Raw genomic sequence first — 15422 nt, 5'->3', positions numbered from 1 at the left:
TATTATTGGTTTTGATTTTAAAATATATGGTGTTTACTTCAAAATACTCTTACTTTAACATGTGTAATTCGCTATGTCTTTAGATGTGTCCAATTAATCAGAGATTTATTTAGAACACTGGAATTACAAAGTGCTCATTAATAATTTTGGAGTAATCACTTTTTGGGGATTATTGTAAATTCATTCAAGGATATTTTGTATAATAATCCCATTCTGATACATGAAGACAGTTGGTACATTAGTGCAGTCAAGACTATTGTCACATTAACACATTCAGTATTAGAATTCATTAGGAATAATCCATTATCATGATAGAACTGTTAGGACTATATGGGATTAATTGCACAATACAAAAGTTTTTTATTTTAATTTTTAAAATTTTCACTTTCTATGTTAAACATATTAAATTTGTTGAATTGTACAAATCTTGTTCATTTTTGGCCGTCTGTTGCCTATTTTAAGACCATAGAGTTGTAACAATACCATTTACAAAACGTGGCCTCAAGACAGGTGACGATGTCAAGAAATCAGATGTAAAAACATCTCACTACCATTAATGAATCTTGCTCATTATCAAATTTGTCCAAGAATTTAATGATACAAGCCCACATTCCAAGTTTAATCTAAATTGGATCAGAAATAATGGACGGGAATGGCAACATGCAACTGTGGACAGACTGACAATATATGAAAGATTCAGTGCCATTTGACCTTGCAGCTTGGTGAGCTCCCCACTAAAAATATCTGGAATAATATCCATCAGTAATGCACATAATAAACACAAATGCCTTCCGACTCCTGTACTGAAACAGCCCTTACAAGAAAACAATGTAGCAAAAGCAAGTACAAGGAATGCCAAACTGAAGGCATGACAATTGTACAATCATCTGCTGTCCTACACCATTATGATGGTACAATTTACATGTGAGCTAATACACATGTAGCAGACAACCCTACTCTCTTATCAGTTGTGCTCTTTAACATATTAACCCACATTTCAACAGACCAGACCAGACCAGAGTTTACAGGCAAAATGGGGTTTATATAAAGGACACACACATGGAGTTCTTACAACATTTTTTTTAATGAAAAAAGTACATAGGAGTGAAATTGATCTTGGAGTAGTAAATTTACTTGAATGTATCCAGTCATATGAACGGACTTGGCAAGCCACCATGATATCTCTGCATCCCACAAATCTCGTGGTTCAGGAAATTTACTGAATACCTTCATGTAGGAAAAATATCCCGGTACATCAAACTCTTTGTTTACCCCATCCTTGATCCTGAAACAAACAAAAATGGGAAAGTTTTTTTACTGCATATGCTTACTAAAAAGTCAAGTTCAAATGCAAACTACAGACTCCTGATCTGCGATTACATTACGTGCTAACAGAACAAGTTCTACCAATTATGCTGAATACCAAGATAAAAGCTCTGATGTATAGCACCGAATGATGAATACCTGCAACAGTCTGAATGCGAAACTTCAACACAACAAACACATGACTGAACATGGCTGCCACTAGAAAAGTGACTAATTTGTTTTTGTTTCCTGGTGTACACCAGACAAATATTTACTGGTGGCTTTTCCCTGTCAACTTAGGAATATGTTCAATCTGCATATCGCATTCACAACCATTAGCCAAGATTATACAGTGTTGACACTATCGAAGAGCAATGACTTTCTCAAGAGATAACATCACCGAGAATACTTTCTGCAGTTTTGTAGAAACAAAGAAAAAAAAAGGAACAAAATAATGATTAAACCAAGTTCCATTTCTCAAAAAAGTGCTACCAGTAATAACAGTTGACAGCCTCATTCTTTGGCCTATGTAGATATGTGAGAAAGCTTGTCCGTAGCTTATCATGGGTCGGTGGTTTTTTCCAGGTTCTTCCTCTACCATTAATACTGGCCGCCACGTACAGCCTATCGTCTGCTGAAAAATGGCATTAAACCCTACAACAGCAACAGCAACAACAAAACCTCATTCATTCCATTAAAACACGACTATCAGTGAGACAGAGTTTGTTCATGAAAAATCATTTGTACCTATCTATCTCTACATCATCATTGGCAGACATTGAATCTTTCAATATCATTATGAACAAACAGTTTAAATCTGTCTTAAATGGGCATCATATTACCTCTTTACATAACTGAATAGTTAACAATTTCAACAAGAAAGTGATGGTTTGAGAACACCAGTTATAAAAACTATATCCCAAAACTACATTATGTTGATTTTACAACTTTTAATATAAGAGGCCATCCGTTTAGTATGTATGCAAAAATTTGGCAATGCTTGACATCTCCCCCCATACACATGTGTACTTATTTACACACCCCCAACCTGAATATGTACCCCCAACCCGCAGCCTATATTTAATCCACGTAGAAACCGTAAAGGTTTATTATTAATAATAACATGTTTAATAAAACACAGTCCACTGATGTTGAATGTCTGGCTGCATAACTTCAATCAGTTTGTCTAGTGTCCACTAAAATTCAAACGCCGACTGAACCAGTCAAACAGGATACATATTAGACAAATTGTTGAGGTTTCACCCCACCCCCCGTTGCCTATGCATACGTACATTATCAGTAGATCCTTACCATATGCAAGCGTATGCATCTGGGTTACCCCCCCCCATGCATACGTACTAAATTGATGGCCCGTAACCTGAAAAAATGGTATAATTAGTATGCATAGTTACTGAAGTAATTCAAGATCTTCATGTAAATCCATTTACAAAGTTTTAAAAAATTTGATAAGCAAATAGTCTTTATCTAGAGGAACAAGCTCAGTCAAATATCTGAGTAATGCTGTCCTCATATTCCAATAAAAAACAACTGTATCAGCTTATTCATTAATTTGCAGTAAAATCAGATCGGGATATTTTGTCTCCAGAGTGGTAGCAACCTTGGCAAATCAGATGTTCAAACTCTTCCAAGATCTTGAAACATTTGAATTGCAATACTACCCAAACCATAGCCCCCAAGGTGACAACAAGCAAATGTTGATACATGAACACTAAAGCATTCATAAAAAACTTTAATGTGCATTTCAAGGCAACTAATGTTGACCTGGATTATACATATTAAATCCTCCTCAAATTGTTTTTATTTCTTTCTTTGTTTAACGTCTTTTCTCAGCACATGGTTGGCTTATACATGGCAACCAGTATATCCAGTGAAAAAAAGAAACCAGAAAAATCTTGGGATGAACCTCAGACTCCAATGCTCGCCAAGCTGGAGACTCCAACCCATGTAGATAGGCAAGATGTAAGTGTCCCAATTAACTTTGCATATATGCCATCATTCAACTTCACCAATATCCACTTTCAAATCTCAACATTAATTGGTTTGTTCATCAATGTGCATACAATTTGGTGTGTGTGTGTGTGTGTAATCAATTTGCAAATTGCATTTTGTATGCCTGGTTCCCATGCTTTTCTAAAGAAAAATTTCCAGGTCATTTCTAAGGTTTTTCCAGGTTGAAATTACATTTTTCAAGGTTCACATATGACCATTACTGAATGGAACTAAAGAACATTTTAGATTATAAAACATGCATTTTTTAAATCTAAAGATGTTTCTCTTTCAAGACTCTCCCAAAACATCAAAGTCAGAAAAGATGATCATGCACAAAACCACAAAATGTATCACACGAAATAAGTTTGATTATATTCCTATAAATTAGCAAGTAAAGTCATTTCAATGTACAGAAGAATTTTTTTTAATTATTTTGCAGCATTATGTTGCTAAGTGAGAAAAACATAATGAACATAAATAATGTTTTGTTTCCTTTCAAACCTTTAATTCTAATGAATTCTATAGCAATATATTTATATACATTTCATAGAAAGTAACATTTCCTATTACAGTATAAAAAAGAAAAAAAACCCCGAAATAATTAGAATTTTGCCTTGTAATGAAAGAATTTAACCCTGAATTAATCTGTGCCAATAAAATCCCAAACAAAATTTTTCAAACAACCTAATCTCTTTAAGATGCTCTGTTTGAAAATCCATCATTTATAAAACATTTTCAAAAGGGTTGATTTAAATTTTGACAAAAGACCTTCAAAATTAAATACTGTTGTGTAAACAAAGACTGAATTTTATGAAGATACAACTTGTAATTCGTTAAACCAGTCCCCAAACATGTATTGATACAGGAGTTTGTATCGTTTTTTAATATATACAATGCTGTAAGGCATTTATGTGCACCTAAGGTTTCCGTCTCCAATACTGAAGTAAAACGCATGCCGAATTCGACCGACCGACGAAAATAAAATACTGTAATGCTTACCATTTGAAAAGAGGCAATTGTCACCACAATATTCTGTTCAAAATAATATTAATTTTGGACCCATGGGATACCACCACCGTGTTTTCATGACTCGCGATATGTCGGCCAATTCTGCGCACAGCTTTGAAATGATGTAATGTTTATCCATCGGGCTACAGAAATGAAATGCATTACTATGGACTGTTTCTGTCAGCAATTCAGTAATTTGATCAGGTTTATAGCTAGTTTTACAAGATGCAACATAACAATGCCAATAAATGGCAAGCGATATTAAGCTAACTAAACCGATCTTGTAAAAAAATGAGTAAAATTCAATATTTTATTTTTTTAAAAAAATGAGCTATTATGTGGAAGAGAAACAACAATGAACAAGGTGTAATCTGTTTACGTCTTGTTTATGTGGAAAAATACTAAAGAATTTAGAAACAGACTATGCGCCTGGAAATTTAGTGAGAATCCAGTTTTAATGGCAAGCTGACATGTTGGGCAACAGACGATTTTGTATGTGTGGGACAACTTCTTGCAAAATTGGAAACTTTGATTAAGCACAGGAGTCTGACATTTTATCAATCAAGTATGGTGAAATCTCTGACATTAAATCACTCATCCAGTAATATAACAAAGGAGTACAAGCATGACCACAACCCTCCGCTTGCTTCGACTGTTCCCATGCGTCTTTTATCACTTCAGAATCACAAGACGACTGAAAAACTACACATATACATTCAAAAGACAGTGATGTACCAAAGTATAACTCTCCAATCCGGCGAATTGACCTTTATTTTCACCATTATTTTCTCAGAAATGGGGAGTATTATAATCGTTATGTCGTTAATCATCAGTCAGACAAGATGAAACTACGGCATAGATGAAACCTGACCCAGTACTCGCCATTTGCATTACTAGTCACAGGACTTCACAAATCTCAAATGAGGACATCGGATGTCCAAATTTCATGTGATATCAACAACAAACTCATTTATAATGTTGTTGTACAGAAATTCAATTATATTAAATGAAAGTTAGATACCTTTTGTAAAATCCAGCAATCTGGCCAGTCTGATTTATCAAGCAGAGATCACATGTGAACAGGGTGGTCACGTGATACAACAATCCTCCAAATGTTGTTCTTGGAATATACAATTATGGAGAATTTTGTGTTCTTTTGTTTTTTGTGTTTTATTATAACTAGTATACAATTTTCAGTTTAAATTTTTTTTCTCTCTCTACAACATTGGAAAGGTGGGTTGTTAGATATGTGTACAGTACTCATGTGACTAGCAATGCAAATCGCGAGCACCAGGTCACATTTAATCAACGACGTAGTTTTACCTTGTATTTCAGCAGATTAAAAACATAACGATGTTACAACTCAAAATTTCTGAGAAAATGTGTAATTTTCATATCGATTTCATGCACGTATCACTTGATCTAGCAACGTTTAAAGTTTGCTAGGCCATCCGTCTAAGCTTTGCCACCATCTTATTGGCCTCTTGTGATGCTAGATTGGTTTTCATACCTTCCATGTAAGGAAAGATACGGATATCAAGCTGACTTTGAAATTAAAAGTCTACTAGATGAATCTCTAATCCACTGGGCATTTGGATTGACTCGGCATATCTTTTTATTGCAAGCAACCAAATAATCCACAGCGCACCCTCCAAATATTCTGGCTAGAACTCGACAAATTTAACTCACGATCTGTTTAGTTACAACTCAATTACGTGATTGTTTCTGGCGTCAAGTGGTGGCAGAAAATTCCAGGGTTTTCCGCAGACTTTCATCAATATTTGCAAAAAATTTCAGGACTTTTCATGGTTGAAAAAAAAAATAATCATTTTTCCTGACTTCCCGTTAACGTAGGGACCCTGTGTATGGGTTAGATCCAAAGCAAATTTGCTAATGAGGCTTGCGTGACAATTTCTGTATGCATTCAGCTCAAAACCAATTAGATGAAGTGAATTTTGGAATGGAGGTGAAATGCAAAATGTCAAGTAACACCAATAGACCCTACAACTGGTCATTTTATGAAATATGCACATTTTTGCATTTCAGTTGCATGTATCTGCATTTCAGCTATCATCTTGTCATTTTACAGTCTTGGAAATGCATTCACTCAGTTTTGCGAACCTAGGTATAACAGTATATATACAGGGTGCTAATTAGCTAAATGCAAAAGCTTAACTGAAATCCGTAAATTGTGAAATGTTGGCCAAAGTGTCCTTTTGTGGCAAGGGTGTAGTACTAATAGAGGGACATTCAATCATCCAATTTGACGATTTCAGCATAAACAGAGCACGAGATATAAAACAAGATTATGAAAGTCAATAAAGCAAGAAATATAGGTCATTCTGACCTACTTCTGTGACAAGGTTGTAATAAATGTCAATATTCATCTCTCAAACAACCTTTATGACTCTAGCAATAACATTACATGTATGTGGTACCAACAGAGATGCTTGCATGAACAAAGAGCAAGAAATGCTTTTAAAGCATTACATTTAACCAAAGTCAGAAGTATGAAATAAAGGTTGTAAAGGTCAGATCAACAATGCATGCTAAAACCAAAAGTTGACTGCCAAATAGGAGGATTACTACAGCGATGCACTCACCTTTGATTGACCAGGACCTGAAGGATCCCAATCAGCAACATATGTATCTGATGAAGAAAGTTCCCTTAATATTTAAAAATACTATATAGACAAGAATTCTGATCAAATTTTTCTGCATATTAAGGCTTGCTCAGATTTAAAAAGCTCGTTTTTGTTACAACATGGAGATTCAGGTGAAGAAATTCACACATCATAGCAAGCTTGGGTATATAGTACACCTACCTACATCTTTGATGAAACAGTATCCCCACCCCCTTAAAAAATAAAAAATACTTGAGACACCAGACCAACAAGAATGCATGATCTAAAACAGGTGTTGGCAACCTATGGCCAGTGTGCCAATGGTACATGGTAAGAATTGTAACTTTGTAATGTATGGACTAAAAAAAGATAAATAAAAGGGACAAATACAACTTGACATGAAGCACCCCGCACAACTGTTCTAAAAGTCTGATGTCTGATGTAGAATCAAATTTCAACATCTTCACAGAATTATCAAAATTGTCATCAATTTGTGATTTTGGAAGATTCAGTTTTGAACTTTTGCAAGTTTAACATTTGGTGGCACAATTTAACTTACTAAATGTTAAAATTTCTCGATTCCAAAGTTGGCTATGAAAATAAAAACAATTTAAAACCATGTGGACATTTGTTCCTTATAGACTCCAGACATTTGTTCCTTATAGACTCCAAGCTTTCTTTGTACACTGAATGTTAGCTGCAACAGGTAGCATCTGCACGAAGGAGCTTAATGTTTTATTGCTACATGGGGAACAAGTTAAATAGCCCCACCCATTTGTTTTTATTTAAAGAAAAGCAAGGTACTTGGAAAGAATAATCTTAAATGGTTCATTATACAGCACAATGGCTATAAATAAATAAAAAATTCAAAGCTTTAGAAATTTAAGGTTCCAATATATTTTCTCCATACAGCTATCATTACATGACCCATAGACAAATATTAAAAAAAATCAATGTACTTTCATTTTGGAGGGGTGCGGGTGTGTGTGTTTCAATTACTTTTAATTTTGTGATACTGACTGGTCACTGACACGGAGTAAGATCCCACACCATCCTGGGATTGAGGATAACTGGATCCCATACAGTTCTGGAATTGTGGAGACGTAGAGGCAGTAGGATCTTGTTTCCTCCCCTTGCAAGCCTGCAGACTCAGCAAGTCCCAAACCTCAATGGACCCAAGAAGGCTGAATGAACAACTGTTCATGAGTGTGATCTGAGTACATGCCATACAGGTGGGTGAGTGTCCCATTGGAATTTAATACCCCCACATTCACACTGTCATGACACAGGTGGCACATAAGGCTTTGGTATGGCAGCAACAATGTGGATGGTCTACAGCCCTATGTGTGTTAATATACCACAGAATACACTCCCATGTATTAGCCTCTATATTCCTCTGCCACGTCTCTTTGGGCTGATCCCTCTTTCATCTCAATTTGAAGTCCAACAGAAGGCTGATTTTGGCTGTATATACAGTGACATTTGGCATACATGAACCAGCCAGTACCATCTTTTCTTCACAATCTGGTCAAAGAAATGATAAACTTAAAAATATTCCACATAACGATTTGTTAAAAAAACATGAAAAGGAATACAATTGCAAACTAAAAATGGCAGCAAATACTTGCCATATCAACAGAGAAAAAGCTTCATTACGAAAAGAGTTTTTGTTCAGTTCTTTCTAACATGCCAATTTCATCAGAGACTGTGGGACTGAAATTTCTGCTTCTTCAGTTAGAAGCGAAAGACATTTTGGTAGTCCTCACAAAATATCAGCTGAACTATGCAGTCATCATCAGAAGCAGAAAAATGTCAAATACATCTTGGATGGATACTTCACACATGATACACCATCTATAGGACATGCATCTGATTTCTTAGCTCATACAGAAACTTTGTTAACATCTGAACACGTACGCTAGATGAAAATGTCAAGTCGGCAGAATTCTTTTTCTCATTTAAAAGATTTTAGGGAGGAAAAAAGAAACAAATTTTTTTTAGTCACCTTGTAGTCCAATGTCAGACCCCCGATTTCATTTTGACCACCTTGTCAGCACAGGCTCCAGGTTTAAAACCTAACAGCTTATTGCTGGATGTTCCTTGCTAGATATTTCTTGTTGACGAACAACCTGAGCTGAAAAATAAAGGACGTACATTAAAATCGTTATGCTTACACGGACCTTTCACTGACAGTGCAGACCTGCCAAAGTAACAAGACTGCAGTAAGGCAAATTTTTTGGGAAGGGTGAAACAAAACATCATATACAGCTATTGTCAAGTTGGAAAATGTGCATTTGAAAAGTTCAAAAGCTATATTTGAGACTGATGCAGCCATGGTAGATGTTTGTAATTTACACAATGACATTAATTACCTCCAATTGTGAGCAATTACTGCATGTAGGTAATATTTAGAAATTAATAAATATTTTCTTTTATCAGCAGGTGTCCTTTGATATAAGACAGGTTTGAATGTATTTATATGCATAAAAGATGTAGTCATCCCTCCAGTCCTCAGATAAAGTTACGGGCTTGAATGTGATATCATTATGACATCATCTGGCACAAAGCTTATCATCACAGGACTTTGGCCAAGTATCTCTACAGCTGTGCAAGATATGAAAAGTATGATTTGTCCAAATCATCTATCTTTTCATGTTGGACATAAAACCCATGTAAAAATAAAAAAACTGTCAAGACGTTGGTTGATCCCGTTCAACATTGTTTTTTTTGTTGTGCTCAAATGTGAACTCTATAATTCTTAGTTTATTTTTTCCAGGCCTCTACATTTTGCCAGTGTTCTAAAAACTATGTGCATGTAATGTTGGGCAGTGAAAAACAGACAAAAACAAAGTAGAAAGCCACAATTACAGAATTTCACTGTAAACATCTGCATGTTGCAGAATGAATGGTGTTGGCATCTAAATGATTCATCCCAGCATGAAGAAAATCCATCAAGGGGGTTTAGGATATGTAAACAACTTTAATAACTTGAACCAAAACCTATTTTTTCTTTCCTTCTGCAAAGACTAACTTAAGAGTAAATCCCAATGGGGGCTGGATCATCCTAAGTATGAAGAAAATCCATCACGCGGTTAAGGAAATATAAACCTGAGATGTTTATTAGTCTTGAATATAGTCCAACATAAATAGCCATTAGTTATTTTACCAACAGTCATTTCAACTTGAATCTATTTCTCACTCCCTTTTCAAGTGATCTGATATCTGCACCAATATCTAAAACTATTATGGAAATTATTTTCTTAAACATCAGAAAAGCTTTTCTTTACAGCCAATTTCTTTAAGATACAACACATACAAGTGACAAATATGCTTCTCACTAGTTGAAACCAGTAAAAGCCACAATTTCACTGTTTACATGCAACAGTCAAAACATTGGTTCGTCAACACTGCAATCTAGTGTTTATACATCTAATGAAAAACTGAATGCAGATAACAACAGTATTTGTCCAAATGCCGAAAATTCTGGACACCTGCCAAAATATCTCCAGGTCAGAAATCTGAAAACTTGATTGCAAAAATATATACTTGGTTCATGTTTCATTTCAACATCATCACGAATTCAAATGTTACTCCAGCACATGGACTGGAATCTCCAATTTATAAGATACGGTCTCGATGTGATGTACAAATGGGTCACAGGAAACAGGTAACATTTTCTTGTGATGCGACCATCAAAACGGGAACAAGTAGTTGTTATGGTATGCAATGTACACCTCAAACACGATCAAATTTACTTAAAATAATTAGATTACACAAATTATATTTTGGATTAGAATACAAGTCAAAGAATTGCACTTTCCTTTGCCATGACTGTGGCCATGAGGCATGGACAGTGGCTTTGGTATATGATGCCATCTAGCCATGAGATACAATGGACACTTGTTTTATGAAACTCTCACCAAAGGAAAAAAGTTGTGAAAAGGACATGCAGAGACATAATTACAATATGCTCAAATTAGGATCCGCATATAAAAAACAAGTTTGTTAAATTTCAGTCAAATCTAGAGGTAGAACAATTCATGTACACCATACTAATATATATACACACACACACACACTAGTGTATTTGCATTATCTGGATTGCAGATATTTAAACACAAAACTTGATGCTTTGGATTTATTATGATACTGAACACTTGAATTGTGCATGTGAAACCTTTGGCCTAAGAACTGGTTGTATCCAGTTATATTTCGATCACAAGATGTGCCTTAAAAATCACTAACGGAACTGTGCTTTGGAATAAGCTAAGTTCTCCACATTAAGCCACTGAGAATACCTGGCTGTTAAAACTTGCATGACACAGCTAAAACCAAATTTAATTATCAATTTTAAATCAGCTCTAATGATCTTAATTTTAACCCAAATTTATGGATTTAGGCCAAAACAGGTTTAAAGGTGAAATTGGGAGAGGCGACTATTGCCCCCACCTCTTGCCCCAATGTGCAAGTGCCCACAGGACGCACCATTTCTCCCCGTGAGATGCCTCATTTTCCCCCAGGACAATTTCCCATTTTCATATTCTGGTCAGCTGTGGCTAAAGTGCATGCTAGCTAAAGGTTAAACTGAAGTACAGAAGCATAAAGCCAATGTGACTAATTAACAATTAATCTGTATCACAGCATTTATCTTGTGAAAAGGACTGCGTTCAGACATAATTTTAAAGAAACCATGCGCTACAGTGTGTGTATATATGCACTAGCAATTGATTGGCAAATAAATGATGCCAAATTTTTTTGTAACTTGCGACTTAATTTTAACAGTTCAAATCTGCAGTCACAAGTTACCATAAATGTGGCAACTGTTTCCCACATTTTACATCCCACCTTATTTCATTTTGTTTAAATCTAAAGGCATGTAAAACTGTTTAATAAATGAAATATTTACTCTGAATTAGTTCTCTGGGGGCACATATACTGCTTGGTATATTGTATTTCATTCCTTTTAATTTAATCATAGTAATTAAAGTTTATAGTACTGTTGTAGAGCTTTAACAAATCTGAAATTTACGTGAATAATGATGAATCTTCACATTTTATTTACTGAAGAAGAAAAATAACTTTGTAGTGTGATATTAATTATTTGGTCACAGCAGTATTCACAAGTAATAAAATAGAATATAGCATAGGTGGATTGCATACAATAAATCTATTTTTGTATGTTTTTGTTGGTTTTTGTAGAAATGAAAATTGATAATGTAATAATCGGAAGTTCTCTGCGAAATATCAGGAGATACAAGACAGGGAGGCAGGTGTGGAAATACCTCCTAAATCGGTTGGGTTTTTTTTTTCGTCTTGAGAGTTGACATGAACTGTCTGGGTTTGTGGAATTTCAGTCAGGGCTTATGAGTTTGTTTAGGTCAGCAGCTCGGATCCTGTGTCTAAAACTTTTTTCTTTTGAGCTCTGTTGATAGATTTTTTTTACTTGATATTTTAAAAAAAAATCAGATGAAATCAGCAATACCACAAACAACCAAAACAGATTTATTCCTTCACTGGTTACAAAGTAAATCCACCCCCACCCCAAAAATACACATCCCATCTATACTCACAAGTCCAACTGTAAACTGCGTAGATTTAAATGCACCAGCAGCTCTTGGTCTATACAGTCTGTTAGATGTGATCAGTAAATACACCTTGATCCAACATGTGGCAAAATGTCTAATGTGTGCATGTGTGTGTGACAGTGGGCTCCCACATTTGTCCCCAGATCAATTTCTTAAACTAATCTTGGAATAACTGTGCAAAATGCTAAGATGATATAAATTTCTTTTAAAATATTTTACATCGACTGTATTACTTACGGAAACAATCATTATGAGAAAATCACACAATAAGCCAAGTCTATCATGATTCACTTTCATTTCTGGTGTGCCAATTTTCAAGATATTATGGTTGCTATAACAATCTTCAGGATATTGTAGTTGCTACAAACCATAAATAAAACTATCCTACATGAACTGTCTTGACTATAAAAAGCTACTGGGGTTCAAAGTAGATATATACATTTAAGTATCCAAAATATGCATTTCTTTCAACATGACAAAAAGCAATTGCCAACAAAATGAATAAATTCACAGTATTTGAAAATCCTGTACCAATATCTCTGTTTAGAATCAGAAAACAAAATGACTGGAAGAATCCATTCTTATAATGACACAGTCAGAACTTTACCAAGTAATAAACATGCTGGTGTATTATAAAGAAAATTTCATAATTAAAGGTAGAAAACACGTGATAACCTTAAAGGCAGAGTCAAATAAACTTGACAATATACACTAATTTATTCAAAAGGTTGAGGTATTAGGACTTTATCTGGAAGATTGTGAAAATACTCGACTGACTGAACCAAGTTGTCTACAATGTTGTCATTCCACACTCTCAGGGAACTGTTTGTCAACACAATTGCTCAGTGAGAGAGTTCAATTGTCATCATGCAGTGTGAAAAAACTTTCAATTCAAACACTGCCTTTCTGTCAACAAGATTTCAGATCCAACCACATAATTTTTTGTAAGCTAATGTCTTCAAACTGAAATACAAATGTACAAACAACCTGAGACTCTTGCAGTGAGACATACCTGGGACCCTGGGAATGCACTTTCAATGTGGAGTTGTCACTTGTAGATGCAATTTTGAATTATGTAAAATTTAATATTAACTCAATGAATAATTAGAATAATCTTGCACATGTTTGCAAAAAACTGCCCCCGCCCCCCCCCCAAGTACAATGGATATACATGCATAAATTGAGCAGTCATTAATTTCAATTGTTTTCAGTTTTAGTTTAACCAGTACCAAATCTTGTCAAAGTCTGCTCAGTGAGGATTATAAATATGGACATATCAAATTAAAGTCTTCAACTTTATGAGTTTCAGTTTCATTTAATAGCTATAAATGAATTTTGACATACTACATACATGTCAACCCTAGGGAAATTTAAGCCACAACTGTTTTGTAATAGAAGTGGTAGAAAAGCAGAAACTGGGCATAGAGTTAAATCTATACATTGCATGCCATAATTACAAGCAACTATAAAAAATATACATTTATTGTTGCTACTAGCCTGGATCTGAAGCTGGTGGGCAAAATCCATGCAGATTAGTACCACAATAAAAAAAAAAAAAGTGCTTACAATTTATTTATGTACAACATTCACTTCAACTAATCGACATGTCTAAATTTTGCTGAATGATCATGAGTCCACAAATATTGGAATGAGCATAGGAAATAAAATTTTGAAACTAAAAAAAGGGTAGAATATACATGCCATACGACAGAGGAAGATGCTTTCAATGTGAAAATAGTTTTTGTCCAGTCATTTTGAACAAACTAATTTTAATCAGAGAACATTTGACTGAAATTTCTGCTTCTTCAGTTAGAAGCGAAAGACATTTTGGTAGTCCTCACAAAATATCAGCTGAACTATGCTGTCATCATCAGAAGCAGAAAATGTAATGCTACATACATGCCAACCCCTGGCGAGGAAAAAGTGTAATCCAAGTGGACAAAAAGAGTTATCTGAGCAGAAAAAGAGTAATCCACATATAACATGACACAAATTCAATGAGAATATGTATGCAATGATTTATTTATCCCACAGGACTTTTAACATTAATTAGTGCTTCAAGGTTTTGTATATGTAACACTTTGAGCGTTAAAAAGCAAGAGATTCTCATTGCATTTCAAAACACTTTGGACCAGCTGAGACTAAATGTTTTGCACCCAGTAGAGCACAAAGTGCAGCGTTATTACAGAGCCTGAATCTAAATTCAGTTTTACTTTTGTTAACAATACTGAACAATCACTCTCAGTCAGCATTAGAATGGTAAAGAACCAATATTCCTTTCAGGAAAGTTATATCTTCCAGTTATTGGGTCTTTTAGCTGGCAAATAAGATAAAAAAATCAACTCTATCCCCAGGAAGTACATTGTCAGGTAGAGTGACAACTTGATACTTCAGGAGTTCTCCTTCTAATTTATCAGCAGCATGGTGCATCCTATGACAGAGACAACCTGATATGAACAATGATGGGAGACATTTTTTCAAAATATACAATGCAACTCCTTTATGAATTCCAGTCATCACTGATGCAGTATCAGCTAAAAAACCCATACAGTTCTGCCAACTTATGTTTATTCAAAGCATTATCAAGCACAAAAAAAAAAAATGTTTTCTCCAGTGGAATCTACTGTTAATTCTGGTAATGAAAGAAGAGAACGCTGACTTTGCCCTTTTTGTTGTCAAAGTCTCTTACACAGACTGGGTACAACATTTTGTCATCATAATCACTACTCATCTCTGTTGCAATACTAAATGGCTTCATGTGGGAAGGCACACTGTGCATATTCTATAACCCTGTGAATTGCACTGCACAAATTCAAACTCTAAACGAAATCAATTTACAAGGACAGAATTCTTGTAGCCATGTGATATCAGGTAGAGCTAATAACTTGTC

The 15422-nt window shown here is 34.8% G+C and overlaps 3 non-coding genes across 3 annotated transcripts; all 3 read right to left on the bottom strand.

The window, feature by feature from the left end:
• Positions 1 to 7051: 7051 nt before the first annotated feature.
• On the bottom strand, positions 7052 to 7125 carry LOC149771535 (small nucleolar RNA SNORD36). The gene has a single exon (XR_016418266.1). It is a non-coding gene; the product is annotated as a small nucleolar RNA SNORD36 (small nucleolar RNA).
• A 1544-nt stretch (positions 7126 to 8669) lies between these two features.
• On the bottom strand, positions 8670 to 8752 carry LOC149771534 (small nucleolar RNA snR60/Z15/Z230/Z193/J17). Its single transcript, XR_016418251.1, has one exon. It is a non-coding gene; the product is annotated as a small nucleolar RNA snR60/Z15/Z230/Z193/J17 (small nucleolar RNA).
• A 5577-nt stretch (positions 8753 to 14329) lies between these two features.
• LOC149771533 (small nucleolar RNA snR60/Z15/Z230/Z193/J17) lies at positions 14330 to 14412 on the bottom strand. The gene has a single exon (XR_016418260.1). It is a non-coding gene; the product is annotated as a small nucleolar RNA snR60/Z15/Z230/Z193/J17 (small nucleolar RNA).
• Between the last annotated feature and the right edge of the window lie 1010 nt (positions 14413 to 15422).

The sequence above is a fragment of the Sinohyriopsis cumingii genome, unplaced genomic scaffold (assembly GCF_028554795.1).
Source record: "Sinohyriopsis cumingii isolate HCF-2022 unplaced genomic scaffold, ASM2855479v2 utg001779l, whole genome shotgun sequence".
Lineage (NCBI taxonomy): Eukaryota > Metazoa > Mollusca > Bivalvia > Unionida > Unionidae > Sinohyriopsis > Sinohyriopsis cumingii.
This window is presented reverse-complemented; position numbering and strand designations above follow the sequence as displayed.